Here is a 9616-nt window from a genome sequence, read left to right as displayed (position 1 = left end):
TTGGGGAGGAGACGCAGGACAGTTTGCCCAGTAGAAGGATGTTATGGTTGTCCTTAGTCCTGCTTGGTCCCAAGAGTCAGAGTAAGGGTTCCTCTAGCTTCTTCAGATCTGAAGAGGTAGTCTGTTGTATTTTATGTGAGGCATTCAGTTTATGGTTTCATTTGTCCCAATAATATACTTTGGGGGCCTCAAAGGATCTTTTCAAAAATTACTAGACATAGAGATTTGCATGTTCCCCAGCCCCAGGGCCCTTCCATGATTGCTCAGTTCCTCCTGGGAGCTCCAAAGTGAAAATTGAGAGTGACCCCACGCAGGTCTCTCCACGGTGGATCTGCTTCCCCAGGGGCTGCAGTTCTGATGTGAATGACCTTGACATTTCAGCACAGGGGCTTCCGCAGGCTGTCTTCACAGCACAAGTCCTGTTTCCGCGCTGTTTCCGGGCTTTAGACGGTGTTCACAGCGCTTTGGGTTTGGACACCAGGTCATCTAGCTTCTCCCCTCGCTCTAACAGACACTCCATGGTGTTGTGCAGAATGATTTTGGTCACATCCAGCTCAGCCAGCACCTTGAGCATGGGGCCAGTTTCTCCAAGGTTCTGGTATCTTCTGAGTTGGTCACCTAGGGCCGCATGGTGGATGGTAGCAGGGGATCGGCTGGCCACTCTATCTTGTCGAGCTGCTTGGAGAATTCACCTAGTATCTTCTCCGGCAAGGCAAAGCCCCCCGGGACAGATATTCACTGTCCATTACGACCATCCCCGCAAGACAGTCATTTCTCACATAGAGGTGGCACAGATATTCTCAATTTTTGACAGAAGCTCTGCGGCCTTCCGCTGAGGGCTCCACAGTCCATTGACTTGTGAAGGTCATGAAGTCCTGAGCACTGGACCTCTGGAGAAAGCTGAACGAGGACATGTCATCCGTGGCTTTAAGCAGCACTGCCTTGGGCTCGCCTTTGTACAGTACGCTGAGGCCTAACAGCTTCATGGAGCCTCGCCCTCAGGCCACCCGCCCAGGCCGGCTGACAGCTCACAGAAAGAGTACGGCCACGCTCCTGGGAAGCCACACAGGCTACGGACAGGTGGGACGCCGGCTACCTCCTGACGAGGTTGTTTTGAGAATGGATCAAGAAATAATAGAAGTAATAGAAATGCATTGCCAGGAGCAGGAGACAGAGGTTCTAGTGTTGCTTTTGCCATTAACTAGCTCCATGAGTCGGGGAAGGCACTGAAACTTGAACTTTCTGAGCTTCCGCTTCCTGGAAAATAAAAGCTATGTTAAATCAACAGTAGTCACTTCAGAGGGATGGAAGATATTATGACCACTTGGAAGAGTCACTCATGCCTGACACCAAGCTTATATGAATGGTAGAGTTTAGGAGGGAGGGAGCCAAGAAAGCAGGGCTAGATGTTTTTTAAAAGTTCTGGAGATGCTTTGGATAGAAATCATCCCCATCTTCATCCCCACCACTTCCTGATAGAGAATCTCTGGATTAGATCATATCTAGGAGCACTTTTGTCTCTAACATTATATGACCTACCCAAGAGACCAAAAAAAAAAAAAGGTATGGAAATGTAAATTAAGGCAACAATAAGATACCAGTACACACTGATTAGAAAGGCCAAAATCTAAAACCCTGACAGCACCAAATGCTGGCAAGAATGGGGAGGAACAGGAACTCATTCATTGGCGGTAGGAGTGCAAAATGGTACCGATGCTTTGGAAGACAGTTGCTCAGTTCCTTACAAAACTAAACGTACTATTACCATGTGATCCAGCAGTCATGCTCCTTGATATTTACCCAAAGTAAATGAAAACGCATGTCTACAGAAAAATCTGCACATGGACAGCAGCTTGATTCGTAATTGCTAAAACATGGCAGCAGTGAAGATGTCCTTCAGTAGGTGAGTGGTAAGTACACTGCGGTACGTCTGGACCATGTAATATGATTCAGCACTAAAAAGAAATGAGTTACAAGCCATGAAAAGACATGAAGGAAACTTAAATACATGTTACTAAGTGAGAGACTCAAATCTGAAAAGGGTTCATACTGTATGATTCTAACTATAGAACATTCTGGGAAAGGCAAAACTATGCAGACAGTAAAACAATCAGTGGTTTCAAGGGTTGGGAAGGGAGGGATAAACATATGGAACACAGAGGATTATTAGGGAGGTGAACTACTCTGTATGATGCCATAACCAGAGATACATGTCATCACACATTTCTTCAAACCCATTGAATGTACCCTACTGTGAACTGTGGACTTTGGGTGACAGTGTTGTGTCAGTGTAGCTTCCATTGTAACAAATGTACACCCTGGAGGAGAATGTTGATAATGGGGGGCATGCATGTGTGGGAGCAGGGGACATATGAGAAATGTCTGTACCTTTCACTCAGTTTTTCCACGAACCTAAAGCTGCTCTAAAAAATAAAGCCAAGAAAATAAATAGGGCATCATGTTCAGGACCCATCACATTGGGAGGAAGCCTATGTGATGGCTTGTTTCTAAAGCCAACTACCTTTCATCTTGAGGTAACGCAATTGAAGAAAGTGTAGTCTGAATGTGAAATTTTTTATTATCTAAGTGAACTGAGAGAGAAGCACCGCAGGAAGGAATAGAAGGAGTCTTACTTTGTAATGAAAAAGCCTATGTATAAACAGAGAGAAAACATTAACATGGAAAATTAATGACAAGTCAACTATTAGTAGGACAATTTGTATGTGATTTTTTATAATTCAGTATTTTTTAAGTGTGTAATTTCAAATGATAGGGTTTTTCTCATTGTCGTACCATGTAATTTGGCAAGTAAACACACAAACACAAACAAACAATTATCTATTAAAGTATTTTAATGATACTATTCTGTAATGATTTCCCTTTGGAATAAGACGTTGCATTAGACTTTCAAATGAGGTAACTTCCCATCTCTTCCTATTTCTACACTTTGGTTGAGTTCTAGCTCTGTCCTAAAAACTGGAATGGCAAACCTATAAGGATAATTTAGAATAATCCCTTGTAATGATCTATATGAAATTCTATATCCCTTCGTCTCTTCCCACATACCCACATAACAATCTCTCCTCACAGACTCCTAAAGGAATGGTAAAGTAAAAATGGCTGCCCTTGAAAACAGAATATCCGTAAGAAAATTGGAATAGAAAACTACTCCTGTAACATTGCCAGCTCATCTTTTGTCAAGCACTGGATAAGGCATTAGGAATACAACGTCAAATAATGTATAATCTCAACTCTGAAGATGTGTATGTTTTCGTAGAAACAGCAGCAAAGCAAATCATTTCAGTGTGGGATAGCTGTCTTCAGGGGGTAATATGGAAGCACTGAGAAGAAAGTTCTCAATTAGATTAAGAGATAAAGGAGGGCCTCTTTGAAGAAGTGATGCTCATACTTTTGAACCATGTTGTAGAAGTTTGTTAGACAAGAAGGGGAAAAAGAGAAGAGAATGAAGAAAGATTTAAAGGAAAGAAATAGCATGACCCACTGTTTCCATAACACAGAAAATTGGGAAAAAGGAACCAGTAAAGCTAGGGAAGGAGACAGGACACTTCTGAAAGACACACAAAAGCTATGAGTCCTAGGCTAAGGAATTTGAACTTTATTCGTCAGGCTATGGAGAAATGTCAGCGGATTTTTATATACATGAATGACATGATGGGGCAAGTATTTTATAGCAATCGTTCTGACAGCATTCTGAATAATAGTTTAAAAGACAGGCAAGGCTATTAATTAGGTGGTTAATGCAATCATTGAGGCATCCCGGGTGAGATCCTAACCTAAAGTGATGGGACTAAGATGGAAGAGGTAGGTGGCAAACTGTTAGAGGTAGAATTCCAAAGACTCGGTGACTCACTAACTGTGGGAGGGAGGGAGAGGGACAAGGGGACGGTGTCGCATGGGCTTCTGGCTTTATCAGTTGGTTGAATAGTGACACTATTCACTGATTGAGATAGAAACTTTAAAATAACCAATTTTCTGGAGAACTGTTTGAAAATGTTATGTTTGAGGCATATATATACATACGGATATGTGTGTGTATATATATATATATATATGGTTAGCAGATAACATATTCCGAACAAAAGTTGGGAGAATACATCCTAAGTTTAATAGGCGTTATCTCTATTTGGTAGATTTAGGGATTGGATTTCCTTTTTCCTTCCTATATTTTATTTTCTAAGTTTTATGTAATGAATATGCATTACTTTTAATACTAAAATAAAAACTAATAAGAAAAAAAAGATAGGTCAACTTGGCCAAGAGTATCATAGAGCAGTAAACTCAAGGGAAGGAAGTGTCTATTAATTTGGCAATATGGAAATCATTTGGCTTTTTTACCAGAAGTCTCTTTCCATAGGTAGAGTTGTAAATGGGCTCAGAAGAAATAGAAATAGACTGAGCTCAGTCAGTTAAGCATCCAGCTCTTGATTTCCATTCTGGTCATGATCTCAGGGTCCTGGGATCGAGCCCCACGTCAGGCTCCCCACTCAGTGAGGAGTCTGCTTGACGATTCTCTCTCTCCCTCTTCATCTGCCCCTCCCCCCACCTGCCCACACACACTCTCTCTCTCTCTCCCAAATTAAACAAATACATCTTTTTTAAAAAAAAGGGTGAAAGCACAGAGGATGCTTTCAAGAAGGTTGACTCTAAAAGGAAGCAGAAATATGGTTGGAAACATAGGTTGAAGATACCAGTTCAAAGGAACATCTAGAGATGGACTCACTGTGTTTATAGCTGACAGGAAAAAGCCAATACAGATTCAAAAGTACAAGACAGGGAAGGGATGACTATTGGAGCAATAACTCGGAAGAGACAGTAAGACATTGAATTCAAATATCAGCTGAAATAATAGCCTTAAACTCAAAAAGACTTTAGCTAAAATATGAGGAAATGAGGAAAGGATGGGTAGAAATAGAAATAAAGGGACAAGAATTAAACACATGCATTAGCCTCAAATTCTTTCCCAAATCCTATTTAGATAGCAGTAAAGCTAATTAATACACGGAAAGTATAAAAATCCAAAAGGAATGTAAACATCAGCAGTGCAGTTTTAGAAATTGAAAAGGTGATGGGTGAGTGGTAACTGGCTTAGCAGACATGGGAAAGTAGAGAAAGCTAGAAATTAACCCGATGTACATCTTTCCACCTGCGGAAGACTCAAGAATTGGAGGGACCCTCTTGCAGAATGCTGGCAGCATAAGGGCATTCCTCCAGGCAGGATCTGGAAGAGCCTTCCCTGGGAAATCTGGCCCACCCACAAGAAAAAACCAAAAATACTGACACTGGGAATTCTACAAAAAAAAAGCCAGCCAAATCCCCCAACAGTAAAGTCCACTATCAATAAAATCCAACCAACAGCATAGAGATGCCCAAAAAGAACACTGAAAAACAAACTTGGAATTTAAACTATACCAAATCAGAATGGAGACTCAATAGAAAGACTGGAAGATAGGGCGAAGAAATCTAGAAATCAGAAGAGATCTAGAAAAACAGAAAACAGGAAATAAAAGAAAAAAATAAGAAAGAGAACTATTTAAGAGAGCCAATATCTATATAAAAAGAATTCCAGAAAGAGAGAAGAAATAAAGCAAATGGAATGGAGAAAATCATCAAATGAATAAGACAAGAAAATTTCCCCAGAGCTGAAGGATATGAGTTTCCAGATTAGAAAGACCCAGCAAGTGCCAAGTTCAATGAATGAAAATAGAACCACACCAGTACATTTCCTTGGTAAATTCAAAGAATAGGGGGAGATGAGGGAGAGAAGGGATTTCTTTCCCCCCACAGAGCAAAGGAAAAACAGGTCACATAAGAAGGATTAGGGATTTGAGTGGTTTTGGACTTCTCAACAGCAATGTTGGAAACAGACACAGAGTGGTTTCCAAATTCGGAGGAAAAAGGATTTCCAGCCAAGAATTCAAAAACTGGCTAACCTATCAAGTAAATGTGAGAACAACATTCTCAGACGTGCAAAATCTCAAAAAGGTGATGGCTGCAGAGCAGACATAGTAATCAACCTGGCTAGACGGGAACAGGGCAGGGGCTCCATGAGGAAACTGGGGCAAGCAGAGGAAGTGAACATGAAGGGTTGAAGGGATGGAGAGGACATTTACATGACTGGGAAGAGGCTGGGGAAACCAAGGAGGTTATTATCAGTCCTAAAAACACAAAGAGATGTATGTCTTAATTGCCTCCATTCATGGCTTTGGTGAGGGATGAGTTTCCATCCTAGGGTTATGGGATGGCTGAACACACCACCCCGGACTCGGGGCAGTGAGACTGACAGCCTTTGTTAATAACAAATACACCCTGGGGGAGGAGGACCCCACCGACAGGCAGGCCCACACACAGGCTGCACTCCAGAATGGAATGAACCAGCCGGGATTGTGGGAGGCAGTCTTTGAAGTATCAAGAGAGCAAGGTGACCCCTGCTTCCCCACAAGACGATGTGATCAGCTTTTTTAATAATTCCGAGGGCTAGCAGGGCACTGAAATTCATTACGCAGGGATAAGCAGGAGCTGCACCTGGTCCTCTTGCTAAGGAGCGTTGTTTAGCTGGGGGACCTTACGCAGGATAGCCTGGTGGGGAACGGGAACTTGTAGGGAAACCATCTGAGGCCCTCAGGTTTCCCCAGATGTCAAGGCGACACAAAATACTAGGCTGTAATGGTAGCCCTTCAGCACAGCAGTCAGGAAAGGAAAAGTAATTGTAAGCTACCTGTGGCTTAGTCGTGGTTGGCGTTTCCATCGAATATAAATGAATATCACCTGTAGCAGAATGGGGAGGGACGCTGCTGCATGCGCGCTCAGGGGCGCAGGTGTTGCTGGGGAAGTAAGAGCTAACTCCTCGCGCTGCATTGTGGGAGCTCCGCAGAACGCGGCTCACGCGAGCCGATCAGTAAGGAGCAGCGGACGCGTGATATTTAGAAATACGCGTGTAAGAGCCCGAAGAGTTAGCGAACAGTGGTTCTTCCGGAGAGAAGAGGACGTGAAGGACGCGAAGGTCAGGGGCTGCGGGGTGGTTTTTGGTTTAGGGTTTTTTTTACATACCTATTTGTCTCTGTGCATGAATAGCTCTGAGAAAAAAATTTAAACCCAATTTTCAAAAATGAATGAAGATAAGTTTGTAGTCTGGGGGGGAGAAAGTTGCAGACTCTGCTGTTTGATGCTCAAAAGGTCAGCTCCGGAGACACGCTGGAGGGTTCGCGCCCCGCTGCGTGCCCCCAGCTGCCCCAGCCCGGGGAAATCACCCAACCCCTCTGCGCTCCTGGGGCCCCCACTCCGAAGTGGGGCCGGGGAACCGTGTCTGCGGCAGGACGCTCCGCCGCGGGTAAGAGGAGGGGATGCGAATCAAGGCCTGCGCGGTGCAGGCCGACGGTCAGCGCTCGGCTGCTGCTGGCGGTGGTCACCCCGGGGCTCGGTTTTCTCCGCAGAATGGAACGCGCGGGGTTTGCGGGATGGGGGCGGGGGGAGGAGGTGATGGAAGGAGGTGAACGCGGACGGGGGCCCTGGGCTAGACCCGCAACACTGCTGGTGGATGGGGGGGCGGGGGGCAGCCCAGGAAGGTCGGAGGCAGCAGAGTGGGGGCGTTTGCACTGATGGGGGGCTCGGGGCTTTGCCAGGGAGCGAGAAAGCAGTGGAGAGAGTAGCTGGAACTGGACCCTGGCAGAAGCTGACGTGACCCGACGGACGGAGCCTGGAGGTCCACCTGTGGCCCCAGAGGACTCCGCGGAGGGAGGGGTGCGGTGACCCGGCCGGAGGGGCCCCCGGGTTTGGACGGGAGTCGGAGGGGATCGGGCAGTCCCGGTTTCATAGCTCCGGGGTAGGGGAGACAGTACGTGATGTGGGAAAGAAAGGCTCTACCCACCCTCACGACCACCTTGGAAGGAAAGGGGGAAGCAGAAGGCTGCCATCTGGTCCCTGGAGTGTGGGACCAAACCTTCCTCACCCGCCTCAGAGAGTTGTTAGGAAGATAATGTGTGCACACGTGTGTCATAAATCAGGACACACTGTACGATGGAGAGTTTGGCAACTTGGAAATACAGGGGTGCGGGAATCAAAGTCATGAGGAGGAAAAAGTGGGAGACTGAGATTCAAACAATATGCAGTCAACCTCTCCTTCCCCACTTACAAGCCAGAGACCTTAGGCAGAGTACCAGACTCTCCGTGTTTCTGGAAAACAGAGATGGAAAACTAGACTGCCTCACAGAATTGTTGTGGGAAGTCTCTGGTGCAATGCAAGTGCCGAAAATATTAAGTAGTATCATCATTATTACTACTATTTGCCAGACGTGTTGTCTCTGTATAAAAATATATCATTATAATAAGGTATATAGTAAGGTATATATAGTAAGGTATATATAAGTAATTTATAGATATTCTTATATAAAAGTGCCACTCCTGGAAAATATATAATATACACCATAGAATATAACATATATATGTAATACAACTATAGATACGTAGATAGACTACTAGAGGATTAGAAAAGAAATTCAAAGGGGACGTATCAGGAGCCTGAAATGAGAATAAAGACTAAGCTTGGAGAAAAAGATACGAGAACTAGGGACACTTGGTCGGCTGCAGAGAGCAGACTAATAAGTAGAAATAACAGATTCGTATGTGTGATCTCTGGGGTTCATGAAGTCTGCTGTGCTGCCTGCAGGATATCAGTCCTATGGAGCTATCAGGGCGCACTACCGCGTGCTAGTGATTGTGTTAGGTGCTGGAGAAGAAAACATGAACAAGAGAGGTCCCTGCCCTTAGGCACCCAATAGTGAAAGAACCAGCTATTTAAACAAATTGCTCTGATACAGCATACAATCTGTAATTTTTTTTTAAAGATTTTATTTATTTATTCGACAGAGATAGAGACAGCCAGCGAGAGAGGGAACACAAGCAGGGGGAGTGGGAGAGGAAGAAGCAGGCTCCTAGCGGAAGAGCCTGATGTGGGGCTCGATCCCATAACGCCGGGATCACGCCCTGAGCCAAAGGCAGACGCTTAACTGCTGTGCCACCCAGGCGCCCCCCAATCTGTAATTTTTAAAAGCAAGATAGTAATAATTGTTAATACATGAATGCTTACAGATATTACTTATGAAATCTCCCCAGAAAAGCCAGGATTCCAGCTCCAGAGTTGTCACTGTTGATACCTTCCCCTGCCCTGACAGAAAGGACAGTCAGGAGTGGTTGTTGTAATCAGTCTGGGAAGGGCGAGGGCTTGAACTGGGAGGGTGGTGGCAGGAATGAAGATGAGGATATGGCTTCAGGTTGGATTCAGGGAATTAAAATTGGCAGGTCTTGGCAACTGATTAAGTGTGGCAGGTGAGGAGATCCTGGAATCAGAACTTCCAGAGAACTCTGGAGGGGCTTTGGCCAGTGACATGAATCTGGTGGACACAGCATTTGAATGTTTTTAAAAGCTCAAGCTTTTGGGCACCTGGGTGGCCCAGTTGGTTAAGCGACTGCCTTTGGCTCAGGTCATGATCTCAGGGTCCTGGGATTGAGCTAGTGTAGGGCTCCCTGCTGAGCGGGACGTCTGCTTCTCCCTCTGCCCCTTCCTCACCATGCACGCACTCACGTGCGCTCTCACACACAC

At 45.1% G+C, this 9616-nt stretch overlaps 1 pseudogene; it reads right to left on the bottom strand.

Annotated features, from left to right (window-relative positions):
- Positions 1 to 211: 211 nt before the first annotated feature.
- On the bottom strand, positions 212 to 986 carry LOC103681003 (annotated as a pseudogene).
- Between the last annotated feature and the right edge of the window lie 8630 nt (positions 987 to 9616).

This window comes from Ursus maritimus, unplaced genomic scaffold (genome assembly GCF_017311325.1).
Source record: "Ursus maritimus isolate PB19 unplaced genomic scaffold, ASM1731132v1 scaffold_28, whole genome shotgun sequence".
Taxonomy (NCBI): domain Eukaryota; kingdom Metazoa; phylum Chordata; class Mammalia; order Carnivora; family Ursidae; genus Ursus; species Ursus maritimus.
This window is presented reverse-complemented; position numbering and strand designations above follow the sequence as displayed.